Source organism: Geotrypetes seraphini, chromosome 1, assembly GCF_902459505.1.
Source record: "Geotrypetes seraphini chromosome 1, aGeoSer1.1, whole genome shotgun sequence".
Taxonomy (NCBI): Eukaryota; Metazoa; Chordata; class Amphibia; order Gymnophiona; family Dermophiidae; genus Geotrypetes; species Geotrypetes seraphini.
Genome location: NC_047084.1, coordinates 294,231,646 through 294,246,672, shown reverse-complemented (window position 1 = coordinate 294,246,672; position 15,027 = coordinate 294,231,646). Strand labels below are relative to the sequence as shown.

At 46.3% G+C, this 15,027-nt stretch overlaps 1 protein-coding gene across 1 annotated transcript in view; it reads left to right on the top strand.

Moving 5' to 3' along the window:
* The window catches only part of RAB11FIP5 (RAB11 family interacting protein 5), a 222,345-nt gene that overhangs the window by 110,608 nt on the left and 96,710 nt on the right, over positions 1-15,027 (top strand). The window lies entirely within an intron of this gene.

The window sequence follows — 15,027 nt, the reverse complement described above, 5'->3', positions numbered from 1 at the left end:
TACTACTTGAGACAGTAGACTGCATTTCTTGGTTCTTCAATGTCATTTGTTTTATATGAATTTTGAATCCTAGCTCTTTCTGATTTGGGCCACCTTGATCTTTAACCATGATTACCAGGTCTAGAAAAGTTATGGGCACTAGGGACTGGATTCTCAAAACTCACCAGTAAAATTTGGTGGGTCACTGTAGTGGCCCTCAATCTAATGAGTCAGAAAAGCGAATCTCAAAGAACCTCGCATGCAAATGAGGTTCGCAGAGGGAAACCTAATTTATCCCAAGCAGGACAAGCAGGCAGGTATTCTCACATATGGGTGATGTCATCGACGGAGCCCTGATGCGGACGCCTCGCAAGCAGACTTGCTTGAAGAAACTCGAAGTTTCGAGTTGCCCGCACCACGCATGCGCGGGTGGCTTCCCGCCCAGTGCAGGGCGCGTCTCCTCAGTTCTCAGTTTTCCGCGGAGCCGAGAAGTCCGTCTTTGACTCTCTGCGTTTAACTTCGTTCCTCTGTGCCTTCTCTCAACCGCGGTTTGTGTTTTTTTCCTCACGAATCGCTGTCTTTAGTTTATTTATTTTATTCTAGTTTAAAAAAAAAAAAAATTATTTTTCTTCTTCCGTTTCCCGGTTCAGGCCGCTCAGCCGCAGCCCGAGGGCTTTGATTTTGTAGCGGCTATTTTTCCTTCTATGTTCCGTCCTGCTATGGGCTTCAAGAGATGTAGCAAGTGTCAGCACGCGATCTCTCCTACAGACCCTCACGGACGCTGCCTCAAGTGCCTTGGGCCAAAACAACATCCTAGGTCATGCCTGCCTTTCCAAACACTTCAGCCTTGTGCTTTCAAGTGTCGTTGCATTTTGGTGGACAAGCTCTTCGAGATGGAGTCTCCTGATCTCTCGACTTCGAAGGCGTCTTCGGCCTCGACTTCCACCGAGGCTCCTTCTTCGCCTACTGCTTCCACCTCGAGCCTCATCAGACCTTCATCTTTTGCAGTGGCTCTTGCTTCAATGTCAGCTCCTGTATCTTCCCCTGTTTCCTCAGGTCAGATAGCTCAGCAGTTGGTTCCGCCAGTGGTGATTAAAGTGTCTAAGACTCCCAAGCTGAAGCACACTTGCACTACCTCGAAGGAACCTCCAGCCAAAGCAGGTGGTCCAGTTTCAGACGCGGATCCATCCTTGCCGGCTTCTTTACAGACCATGTTAGAGAAGCAGTTTATTCAGTTCCTTACTAACATGGGACCCAAACTGCTTCCTCTTATCCAGCCTGGGCATTCAGCAGACTCCTGTGAGCTCGAGCCGCTTCCTTTGCCCTATCTGAACTTACACATTCTTTGCAGGGAGCAGAGTCTCTGCAAGTGTCTGGTCTGGCATCCAAGCACATAAAGCAAGGAGCAGATTCTTTGCGAGTGCCTCAACGAGAATCCTCACACTCTAAACAAGGAGCAGAGTCTTTGAGAGTGCATCGAGGTTCCTCCACCAAGCCTCTGGAGCTTCGATCTACAGCCTCTAGTCCTATTCATACATCGGCATCGGCTGCCTATGTCTCCGAGGCGAAATCTCCTCGATCCTCGAGATCTGGTTCCAGACACAGTTCTCACCGACATTCGAGACCTTCATCGAGGCATCCTTCCAGGCATCGTTCTTCTCATGATAGACCATTTTCCTCGAAGCCTCGATCTACTCCAACCTTGACCAGACCACCGACTCCTCGTTCGAGGTCTCCGATGCCGGACCTCGAGGATGTTCCGGTCTCGATTGCCTCGTCCAAGTCACCAGGTTCCTTTGATGCCTTTTTCCCTGTTGAAGCTTCTTCAACACAGGCTGCCTCGACCTCCTCGAGTCCTTCTTGGGGCAAAGCATTGACAGATCAGCTATCTTTCTCGTCTTTCCTGCGACAGATGGCTGTAGACTTGGATATTCAATTGGATACTGGCTCCAAATATTCTAAGGAGTATCTCGAAGTCATGCATCTTCCTCAACCTCTGGCAGAGTCTCTTAAGCTTCCACTTCATAAGCTTTTGAATCAGACTTTTGGTTGTTGCATGGAAACACCTTTTTCAATACCGGCTGTTCCAGGAAAATTGGACTCCAGATATAAGACTGTGCATCGCAAAGGGTTTGACAATTCTCAGTTATCTCACCAATCCCTGCTTGTCGAGTCCTCCTTGAAAAGGTCCCATCCTTCCAAGGTTTATGCCACCGTCCATCCTGGAAGGGAAGGGAAAACTATGGACAAATTTGAACGTTGCATCTACCAGAATGCTATGATGTCCTCTAAAGTCCTCAATTATAATTTTCATTTCATCACTTACTTTGAATTTCTTCTTTCTCTTCTACCAAAGTTTTTGAATTATTTGGATACCCAAATGCATTTTGAGTTTCAGGAAGTCATTGCTTCTTTCTCTCAATTACGTCTGCATCTCCTCCAATCATCTTATGATGCTTTCGAGTTATCTGCCCAAGCGGCTGCTTGCTCTGTAGCTATGCGTCGTCTTGCCTGGCTTCGTACCATTGACATGGACTCTAACCTTTTAAGACCGGTTAGCTAACATTCCTTGTGAAGGCAATGACCTCTTTGATGAATCCATCGAGGCAGCCACCAAGAAATTATCTGACCATGAAAAATCTTTTGCTTCTATAGTCAAATCTAAGCCAAAGCCAGCTCCTGCCAAGCCTGCCAGCCCTGCTCTTATCTATCAAAGGCGTTTTGCTCCAAAGCCGGCTCCTTATACTCGCCCTCCTATGAAACAACAGCAACAGAAACCCCAACTTTCTGCTGCACCTAAGGCTTCTCAGCCTTTTTGACTTTTTAAAACAGAGCATAACCTCCACTGTTCTGTCTCTGTCTCCTTTTCCCCCTTTAGAAGGTCGTTACCATCATTTTTACAACCGATGGACGATAATTACATCCGACCTCTGGGTGCTTACCATCATCAGGGAAGGATACTCTCTTCATTTCACTCAGGTTGCACCAGAGCTTCCTCCAAGAGAGTATCCTTCCAATCCATCCCAGACCGCCCTTCTTCTTCAGGAAGCTCAAGCTCTGCTTTCTCTCCATGCCATCGAACCAGCTCCCTTGGAACAGCAGAAGAGGGGGTTTTACTCCCGTTACTTCCTTGTTCCGAAGAAGACGGGCAATCTGCGACCCATTCTGGATCTCAGGGCTCTCAACCAATTTCTAGTCAAAGAAAAGTTTCGAATCTTGTCCCTGGCATCTCTTTATTCCCTTCTTGAGCAGAACGACTGGTTATGCTCTCTGGATCTCAAGGAGGCCTACACTCATATCCCCATTTATCCGGCCTCCCGTCAATATCTCAGATTTCAGGTGGGGAATCTGCATTATCAATACAGAGTACTACCCTTCGGCCTGGCCTCATCTCCCAGAGTGTTCACCTAGTGCCTGGTAGTGGTAGCGGCAGCTCTTCGGAACCATGATCTTCAGATATTTCCCTACCTCGACGACTGGCTCATCAAAGATTCCACATCTCAAGGGGTTATTGTAGCAACCCAACGGACTACCTGGTTCCTACAAAGTTTGGGATTCAAAATCAACTTTCCCGAATCTCAACTTCAACCCTCACAGACTCTACAATTCATTGGAGCTGTTCTGAACACTGTCCAACTCAGAGCATTCCTTCCACAACAACGTCTGGAAGCTCTTCTTCAACTCTGTCATACAGTGTCTTCCCGCTCTTCCATCTCAGCGAGACATATGATGGTACTTCTAGGTCATATGGCCTCCACAGTACACGTGACTCCTTTTGCCAGGCTTCACCTCAGAATTCCTCAGTGGACCCTGGCATCTCAATGGATGCACATTTGCGACCCTCCTTCTCGACACATTTCAGTCACTCCTTCCTTCAAGAAGTCTCTCCGTTGGTGGATGCTCTCTTCCAATCTTTCCAGAGGCTTGCTTTTTCAAACACCCCCTCATCAGAAGGTCCTCACGACAGACTCTTCGACCTACGCTTGGGGTGCTCATCTCGATGGTCTCTGTACTCAAGGCCACTGGACCAGTACGGATCGTCAATGTCACATAAATCTGTTGGAACTCAGAGCAATTTTCAAGGCTCTCAACGCTTTTCAACATCTTCTTCGTGACCAGGTAGTCCTCATCCGGACGGACAACCAAGTCGCCATGTATTATGTCAACAAACAAGAATGGACGGGTTCTGCCTCCCTTTGTCAAGAAGCTCTGAAGGTTTAGAACTGGGCAATCCGCCACAACACCTTCCTCAAAGCTGTCTACATTCAAGGGACGAAGAATTGCTTGGCAGACAACTTGAGTCATCTTCTGCAACCTCACGAATGGACTCTCCATTCCTCGCCTCTTCATCACATTTTTTCACAATGGGGAACCCCTCAGATAGACCTCTTTGTGGCTCCCCACAACTTCAAACTGCCTCAGTTCTGCTCCAGGATATACTCTCCTCACTGCCTCGAGGCAGATGCTTTCCTTCTGGAATGGACGAATCTCTTCCTCTAGGCATTCCCTCCATTCCCTCTCATTCTCAAGACTCTAGTCAAGTTGAAGAACGATCATTCCACCATGATTCTAATCGCTCCTCGGTGGCCCAGACAACCTTGGTACTCCCTTCTACTTCAACTCAGCACTAGGGAGCCATACCTTCTACCAGTTTTTCCTTCTCTGCAGTCTCTACACCTGACAGCTTGGTACCTTTCAACATAACTCCTCTTCAGTTTTCTCAATTTGTAAAAGATGTCTTAGAAGCTTCTAGGAAGCTTACCACTAGACAATGCTATCACCAAAAGTGGACTAGATTTTCTACGTGGTGTTTTTCTCATCATACGGAGCCTCAGCATTCCTCCTTATCTTCTGTTTTGGACTACTTGTTGCACTTATCCAATTCTGGCCTCAAGTCTACATCTATCCGAGTCTATCTCAGTGCAATTGCGGCTTTCCATCAGCCTATTGAAGGGAAACCCCTCTCTGCTCATCCAGTGGTTTCCAAATTCATGAAAGGACTCTTCAATGTTAAACCTCCTCTCAAACCGCCTCCTGTGGTTTGGGACCTCAATGCTGTCCTTACTCAACTCATGAAGCCTCCATTTGAACCAATTGAAGGCTCACCTGAAGTATCTCACTTGGAAAGTGGTGTTACTAACAGCCCTCACTTCCGCTCGAAGAGTCAGTGAACTGCAAGCTTTAGTTACTGACCCACCATTCACTGTGTTCCATCATGACAAGGTGGTTCTTCGTACTCATCCTAAATTCCTACCTAAAGTGGTCTCGGAATTTCATTTCAACCAATCCATCATACTTCCAGTGTTTTTTCCAAAGCCTCATTCTCATCCTGGAGAATCAGCTCTTCATACTCTGGACTGTAAATGTGCTTTGGCCTTCTACTTGGAACGCACCAAACCACACAGAACTGCTCCTCAACTTTTTGTTTCCTTCAATCCAAATAAGTTGGGCCATCCTATTTCTAAGTGTACCATTTCCAACTGGATGGCGGCTTGTATCTCTTTCTGCTATGCCCAGGTTGCATTACTCCTTCACAGTAAAGTCACAGCCCATAAAGTCAGAGCAAGGGCAGCTTCAGTAGCTTTCCTCAGATCTACACCTATTGAGGAAATTTGCTACTTGGTCCTCGGTTCATACCTTCACTTCTCACTATTGTCTGGATATTTTCTCCAGACGGGATGGACAGTTTGGTCAAACAGTATTACAAAATTTTTTCTCCTAAATTGCCAACACTCCCACAATCCCATTCTGGTTAGCTTGGAGGTCACCCATATGTGAGAATACTTGCCTGCTTGTCCTGGGAAAAAGCACAGTTATTATTAAAACCCACCCACCTCTCCTGGTTGGCTTCTCTGCTAGCTATCTGAACTGAGGAAACGCGCCCTGCGCTGGGCGGGAAGGCACTCGCGCATGCGCGGTACGGACGACTCGAAACTTCAAGTTTCTTCAAGCAAGTTTGCTTGCGAGGCATCCGCATCTGGGCTCCGTCGATGACGTCACCCATATGTGAGAATAGCTGCCTGCTGTCCCTGGATAACACCTGTTACGGTAAGTAACTGTGCTTTCCATGAGGTATTAGCTGCTGCTAATAGCAATCGGCATATGTGCAGAATAGTCCATAGAAAGAGGAATAAAGATGTACATGCCAGGAAAAGCTATGCTGTAGGCAGCATATCATAGGTGTGAGCACACATCATAGGCGTGGGGAAAGTCAATCATCAGCTTTCAACGAGCACGTGAATAAGATGTGCCTTTAATACACACACTCAAAATGCATCTCCAATTCACACACTAGAAACATATGCTTTTGAAATTTTTTTACCCATTACTTTTCACAGTACCAGCACCCCTGGACCAGTCAGTGATTTTGGGTTGTTAAAAATCCAGTGCTTCATTTGGAGAATCACATGGCATTGATAGAGACTTGCCTGGAGTGCTTTTTTAATATTAATTACCTCATTGTAATACCATTTTATTATCAACTAGTTTTTTAGCCCGTTACATTAACGGGTGCTAGAATAGATGTGTAGACTTAGGCATTTCTTTCTTTCTCTTTCTTTCTCCCTGGCCCCATCTGTCTGTCTTTCTTCCTTTCTGTCTCTCCCCCATGTCCAGCAGCACTCCTTCCCTGCACTCCCTTCCTTTTACCACCAATCACACCCCTCCCCCCCCAAGGAAAGCAAGATTGCTCCCTGGGCCCCTTCCCAGCACCCCCCCCCACTCTGTCCTTTACCTAAAGCAATGCACAATAGTTAACAGCTTCCCCAGCACACACCCTTCACCCAAAACAAAATGCAAGTATTTTTAAAAAAAACAACAAACAACCTTTTCTTCAGTGTCGGTGCCTTCGGAAGCAACCGTTGAATGCGCATGCTATTACCACGGAGGTGTTCCAGCTGTAAGGGTATTTTGCTCGTTAGAGTACTGAAAGATCTGTGAGAGCGGGTATGTGGTGCAATAGCGGTATTTCCCTCCCCCTCCACGTCGTCCCTTACTGGAATTTTTATTTTTTTTTTTGGTGTAAAAGTGCTCAGCGGCTTCTCTCAGGAACCCTGCCTGCCTCCCTTAGTCCCTTGCCACCCCCTTCCCGTGGTCCCAACAAACGTCCTTATTCCAGCAGGGGCCGCAGCACTCTAAACACGCTGCTTCGCAGCCTGCTACTGCCCTGATTTGCTCTGCCGTGTCGGGCAGAGCAAATCAGGGCAGTAGCAGGCCGCGAAGCAGCGTGTTTAGAGTGCTGCGGTCCCTGCTGGAGTAAGGACGTTTGTCGGGACCGCGGGGCGGGAAGAGAAGAGGAGCGGCGACAAGGGACTAAGGGAGCCAAAGGTAGGGTCAGATGGGAGGCTGAACAGGGTGTGCCGGAGTGTGCCGGGGAAAGGAGCAAAGACTACGCCGATGACCTGCCAGAGAGAGAGATTTGCGCGCATGCGCACTCCTACCTGAGGTGCCCTACATCTCACGGAAAACGGACGCACGCAGGTGGGAGTGCGCATGCGCGGCTTAGTGTTTTATTATATTAGATGACCTTGTACTACATTTGCATGGCAGAATTGGATGTTGCTAGGAAGCTTGGAAAAGATCAAGATGAGCCATTCTGAGAACCGGGAGGTAAAATACTGGCATGCTAAACTGGCTAGGACTAGTTTAGTGATCTCCGTTAAAGGCACACTGAGTTTTGAGAATCCGGCCCTAGTTCAACTGTGGAGGGGGGGGGAGAGTGAGGGGGTGATTGCTCAGACCAGAATTTTTGTATGAAGAAAGGTCGCTGCTGTGTTTGGATGTCTAGGTAGGGCAAAGGAGTTTCTGCCATTGCCACAAGAGGGGAGAAACTTGGGAAGAAAGGGAGAGTGAAATTTTTTTTTTTTAAAAAAGGGCAAATTGGACCAAAGATGTGTTTTTTTTTCCCCCGCTTCTAAATACTTGGCTTCTAAATATTATTTTGATGTTTACCATAATATATTTCCTGAAGCCTTCCTTGATGATATTTTTGTCTTAGATTGTTAAGCTTCATGGTACAGGGTTTGTTTGTTCTATGTATTTATACAGACATGTGTATGTCCAGCAATGCTGTAGAAGTGCATGCCTGTTTTGGTGATACTGCAGAGTAGAGGGTAGCCTGACCATGTGTAGTGCCCATTCTTTTTCCTTAAAATATAATAAGCTGAGTATTTTGCTATCTTATCCTCACAACAGACACCATACCATTGCTTCAGTCTTTCAGGCATGATCTTCGGTAGGAAACCACAGAGTTTATTCCAGAATGTGTAAGTCAGTAAACAAAATGCAGAAAGGACAAAATATATCCAAGCAACATTGGATTTTTGTTGGGTTTTTAAAAAAATGCATATTAGAAATACACACTGAAATTAGGCTTTGACTTTAAAGGAAATGGCAAGACCTTTCTTTTTTGTTAGGTGCAAGAAAGGGCAATGATGGAATTGTAAGTCTGAGAGGAGAAAGAAAAATGAATGGGGAAGGAAAAGAAAAATCATAAATGTTAAATACTTTTGAATGATATTCACTGGATAATGAATTGGAAATTACTTGACAATCAGTAGTAATCTAACTATGGTAGTGGGTAGATGTGTCGTCATTTGTTGAAGAAAGAAAGGGTTGGGTTGAATCAGAAGCAAGGTAAGCAAAGCATTTTTAGCCAAATGGGGTACATCATAGGTTATTAAAGGAGCTGAGAGAGGTTCTAGCAAGTCTGCTAATAAAGATATTAAATAGATCCTTGGAGTTGGAAGTAATTCTGCATGACTGGAGAAAAATGGATTATTAATGGGGAAAAGACTGGAAATTTTGGGTTGGTTAGTATAACTTCAGTGGTAGAAAAATTTTATAAAGCCTTTTTTGAAGAAAGGAATCTCAAGTGCTTTGAATCTTGTGGGCTTTGAAGAATAAATGGCAGTTTTACTAGGAAGATACCGTGTCGGATGAATCTGATTTCTTCATTTGGCTGGCCAGGAAATTGAATCAGGTGTCAGTGCTAAGTGTGGGTTATGCAGATTTCCGTAAAGTTTTTAATCTTTTCCAACCTAGGAAGTTGATAAACAATTGAGTTGGGGTTAAGGTGGGAACTAAAGTGACAGAAAAATCAGGGTAAGCAGTAGGTTAGGTAGCAAATAAGTTTTTTTTTAGCTAAGATGATGCTAGGATCTGCAACAGAATGCACATGCTTGAGGGAGAAGAAGGTACAAAAACAAGAAAGTTTAAGGAATGATTGCTTGGTAACCAAGTTTCAATAATGAAAAAAATGCCATGTTATATACTTGCAGGTGCAAATATCTGAGGGAATATACATGATAGTGGTGCATAACAGGTTCACAAAGCAGGGAAGAGACCATGGAGTAATTATATACTTATTTTCAATGTAGTGAAACAGTATTGAAGCAGTGGCCAGTGCTGGAAGGATGGCAAGGGTGTTTTCTTTGCATCTTTACCTGACCAGTCCAGAATTTGTGGGTCGTGTCTCTTGATCTCCATCCAGTGATAGTTCCATATGATTTGCACTGTGTGCGCACGGATATTCAGCATTTCTCTATCTCCAGCAGATAATACACCATGCAGGTTCTGGGCTCAGTAGGCCTTGCTCACTTCACCGGTTTTTCTGGTGAAGTTGATTTCTTTATCCTTCCAACATAGAGGGAAAGGGATATGAGAGTATTAATGGAATCTTTGATCTCTTCACTCCTCCATTCCCCTCACCAATCAGCAGCTGCTTTGACACACAGCTCCTGATTGGTGAGGCCCGACTTTAGTGCAGGAAGAGGCGGGCAAAGCATACCGCGAGTGATTTCCTTCACTTGCCGGTGCTCCAGCTGCTCTTTCCTGCCACTGCAGCTGTCCTCTCCTGCCTGGTCATTCGCGGTCGGAAAATCTGTGAATGACCGGAACCGCGAATGACCGGGAGAGCACTGTATACGCAAATATAAGACAATCCAAATATAAGTTGAGATACCCTTTTCCCCCAAAAAAGGAGGAAGAAAGGACTCGAATATAGGCTGGGGGTGTGTGTTAATATTCATGTATCCTGCCAGGATCTACACCCAGTCCCCCTCGCTCTCTGGCCTGCCAGGCTCTCCATCTTGCCCCCCCCTCCCCGTCCCTGCCAGGCTCTGCACCCTGGTCCTGCTCTGTCCCTCAACCTTGGCTCACTCCCAGTATCCATTACATATGTTCCTGTACCTGCTGTGCCAAGCTCCTCTGGCTTAAATCTCGCATACGTGCTGACTTTCTTCACTTTAAATTTATGCTGACCTCCAGACTACTACATCCAACTAATTTCCTTTCTTCCAATCCCCATTGTCTCTTTGCCATATTACCTCACTGCTCCCCATCTCTGATCACCATCTGATAACCTTCACCATTACTCACCCTCCTTCTCTGCCACGCCCAATCATCTCCAAGAGGTTTCAAAATCTTCAAGCCCTCGATCCTTCATCGCTCTCAACCACTGTTTCACCTCTTCTTGCTTCTACTATGTTATCCAAGTCTGTCCACGAAGCGGTCTAATCATACAACTCTATTCTCTTCTCTGTTCTGGACTCCCTAGCTCCCCGTTTCTTGCTCTGTCAGGCGTACCAAACCTCAACCTTGGCTCACTCCCAACATCCATTACTTACGTTCCTGTACCCGCAGTGCTAATCGTCTTTGGCTCAAATCTCGCACATGTGCTGGCTTTCTTCACTTTAAATTTATGCTGACCTCCTTTAATTCTGCACTTACACGAGTCAAGCAAGACTACTTCATCCAACTAACTAACTCCCTTTCTTCCAACCCTGTCGACTCTTTGCAACACTTAACTCCCTCTTCAAAGCGCCCCCACTTCCGACCCCTCCTCTCTCTCTCCAGACTATGGCTGATTACTTTCATCTCAAGGTCCGCAAGATTGTCCTTGAAGTCTCATCCTTCTCCCCTACCCACCATCCTTCACCCAAAAAACTGAGGAAGCTTCTCCTGTTTGGTCCCACCCTCTTGTCCCTCCATCAAGTACCGCTGACTTTTCTTCCTTCTCTGAAATCACAGAGGAAGAAACTGCACAACTTCTGTCTTCAGCCAAGTCTACTACATGCCCCTCAGACCCTGTTCCCATCACGCTACTCAACCCCATCTCACATATTGTTATCCCTCCCATATGCCATATTCTCAATCTATTTGTTTCCACTGCAACTGTCCCTGCTGTCTTCAAACATATGGTGGTTAAGCCACTTCTCAAAAACCCTCCCTGGACCCCACTTGCCTGTCCAACTATCGCCCTGTCTTCCTTCTTCTGAACCTATCCAAGCTACTCGAGCATGCTGTTATACATCCTTTCAACTCGACAGATTCTCGATCCTCTACAATCTGGCTTTCACTCCCAGCACACTACAGAGATTATTAATAAGAGGCATTCTTATACAATCTCACTCTGTTCCTGGACTATTGGGTTATTTTCCCATGCTTGTTAAGAGCTTGTAGGAAGCCTCATAACAGAGTCTTGAGCTCCTCCCTTCTTACCTGAGGACAGCTCCTCCCCCCTCTCCCCCCCCCCCCCCCCGCTGGAAATCAGTTTCTTTCCTACAAGCCAAACTGTAGGAGCTTGTTTTTTTCTGCTCATGTTTATATTCAATCGTTTCCATTGCGTTTTTGGCCCTTGTGCTGCAGAGGTTCCCCTGACTGTGGGAGATTGCAGACCTTGACATTAAGTCTGCTTCCAGGGGATTGACTGCAGGGCAGTACTCCCTCTAGACAACCTGCATTTCAGGTCAGGGCTCGGGGCAGGCTGGGTAACTCTATGGTGGTTTTCCCAGGATCAGGGCCAACTGTGTTTACTCCGCCAGGCATGTCCGCGATGTGTCCCAGAGTGGCAGAGGTGAGTGTCAGGCCGGGAGGACAGTCAGAAGATCAGCAGTCCATTTTGTTTGCTTGTTGAGGCAGAGGATCTGCCTGTAAGCAGTTTCAGCTTCTCTGTATGCAGTTCCAGGCAGCACATTGCACAATGAGTATAAGGCTGACAGCCTGAATCAGCGATTTTGTGAGATCTTCAAAAGGGTGTTTTAAGTTGGTTTGGGAGTATGCCCTAGCACCCCCCACCCCCCTTAAAATCACCAAACTGCTGTTTTTTTGTGAGCTGTGCTTTTCCCGGGCATCTATTGAAATGAATAACAACTCACAGGAGTGTGGTGGTCCTTATCGTGCCCAACTGGCTAAGGTGCCTGTGGTATGCCAACTTGGTTCAGTTTTAGCGAGAGCAGGGGCTTCAGATTTCGTATCCTCCTCATGTAGGGCCCAATTACAGTGCAGGATCTGGATCATTTTGGTCTTATGGCCTGGCTATTGAGTGCGTGGTCTTGGTTGGCGGGGGCTGTCCTCCCGCTGTCATTACCATTTTCCTCCGCAACACGAAGAGGTTTATGGTTGCTGCCCATGTGAAGGCTTGGAGATGTTATCAGGAGTGGTGCGACTGGATGCACGAAGATCTGTCTGTGCTGTCAGTTCCCTGGATTCTGGAGTTCTTCAGTACGGCCTCTCACAAGGTCTCACTGTGGATGCTCTTCAAGTCCGGATTGCAGGTCTTGCTCGTTTGAGTTCTGATCCCCCAAGGGGCTCCCTGACCTCTCCTCTGGATGTTGTGTGTTTTCTGTGGAGTGTTTTTGTGGCTTTGGCCCCCCACTGTGGTTATCCTGTCCATCCTGGACTTTCAATCTGGTTCTTCGATCCCTGGTTCACCCACCTTATGGGTCCCTGGCGCGAGCATTTTGAGTGAATTTTATGGTTAAGACTGTTTTCCTGGTGGCCATTGCTTCCACCCACAGGGTTTCCTTGTTTGTGTCTCTCCTACCAGGATCTCTTTCTATGGATTTTGGATTTCGGTGTGGTAAAGCGCACTGTTCTCCTTTCTTCCGAAAGTGGTCTTGGTTTTCTACGTTAACCTACCTTTGCTTCCTCCGATTCGAGGGAACAGGATCTTATGTTGTGGTCCTTGGATGTATGCAGGAGCCAGTTGCGGTACCTGGAGGTTACGAATGTTTTTCATCTCTTCGACCTTCTTTTTGTACTGGCGGATCCTACCCACAAGCTTCCAGCTTCCAGGACCGCCATTTCCAGATGGATCCATATGGCCATTTCCTCTGCTTACATGGCAGCCGGTAAACAGCCCCCTTTCCCCTCTTGGTGAGGACTCATTCTACCAGAGGTTTATTTTCTCTGAGTTGTTAGTGATCTCATTGGAGGAGATTTGCAGGGCTGAAACCTAGCCCTCTTTGTATACTTTCACTAAGTCTTATAGCCACTATAATCTCCCCAACCCTGAAATGTCCTGTCTAAATTAGATTGTAAGTTCTTCTGAGCAGGGACTGTGTGCTAGAATGTCCAGTGCTGCGTACACCTTTCAGCGCTATAGAAATAATAAATAGTAGTAGTAGGATCGATATAGTGGCCAAGCAAAATGCTGCTTTTAACTCCTGTGTTGGTAGTGGGCTCATCAGTCCCACCCTGATTCTACAGGACTGTTCTGTTATGTCCCAATAGTCCAGGAATAGAGTGGGATTGTATAAGAACGAAAGATTAGGTTCTTACCTAAATCCACACACTATTCCTGGAACCTGCCCTGTGATTTGCTGATTTGCCAATTGTCTGCCTTAGCAAGTACTGGCAAGCCTCTTCGGATCACAGAGTGGACCACTATCATGATGGATGCCAGCCTAACAGACTGAGGCTCATTGCGGAGATCACTCCATTTAGGGACAGTGGACTCTGTCATAGAAGTGTTGATCGATTAATTGTCTAGAGCTTCAGGCCATTCATCTGGCATTGAGGACTCGACAGAGCATTCTGGAAGGAAAAGCAGTGCAAGTATTTTCAGACAACGCCATGGCGATGACTTATGTGAATCGGCAAGGGGGCACGAGAAACACTCCCTTGGGCCAGGAAGCTTGAATGCTGTTCTGCTGGACAGAGGTTCATATCTTCTAGTCCTATCCGCAGCACACATGACTGGAGTCAAAAATGTGCAAGCGGACTTCCTCAATCAACAGGTCCTGGATCCGGGGGAATGGTCTTTTCTCCAAAAGAGCGTTCCATCTTATAGTGCAGCACTGGGGCGAGCCATAGATGGACATGATGGCTTCAGCCAAGAACTCGAAAGTCATGCGCTTCATCAGTCAGAGGACAGAATCGGGAAGCTTGGGCTTAGACACATTGGTTCAGCCCTGGCCAGCTCACAAGCTCCTTTACATAGAAACATGATGGCAGATAAAGACCAAATGGCCTATCTATTCTGCCCATCCGCAGTAACCGTTATCTCTCTCTCTCTCCGTAGCCTCTGGTTGATTGAGTCAGCTGCAGGATTGGTGATCCTAGTAGCTCTGGACTGTCCTTGCTATCCGTGGTATGTGGGTCTGGTGTATCTTCATTGCAGCCTCCTCAGTCAGGATCCTGACTTTTTAGAGTTTTGTACTCTACAAAATGCACAGTACTGAGAAGGTTTATGTTAATGAGATAATACTGGAATCAAATTTTTGTATGATGAGATCTATGGAGAAACATCCTAGCTATGCTCTGCATCCATAGTTGGGAGAGAGCTAGGGGTTCTGTGGATGCAGAATTTGGCTTTAATGCTGTATAAGGGAAGCATGTGTGTTGGGAGACAGTGGCTCAGTGGGGTTAAGAGTACAACCTTTTGTACGTTTCCTCTCTCCTGGCCCCCAGACTTTAATGTGGCCTGCAGACACTGAGGCCTGCACTGCTGCCTTCACCGCAGCTGTTTGTTGGGGGCAGAACATAGGTGGGCATGGAATGGAGAAGCTGGCAAGTTTTTCAATTTCAAAAAATTGGTAATCCTAGTTTGCTTTCACCTTAAGTATTTTAATACCCCTTTCCATTCTGTGAATGTTAGTTGCAAGACTCAGTATACCATTGTTCAATAAATATTTATTTATTAAATATCACAATGGTTTACAATTATAATAAATCTTTTTATGCTCATATACTGTATACTATCTTGGACTCATCATTGTCCCCTTCTGGGAAGCAATAGGATTTGTTCACGATTCATATTTGTCTATC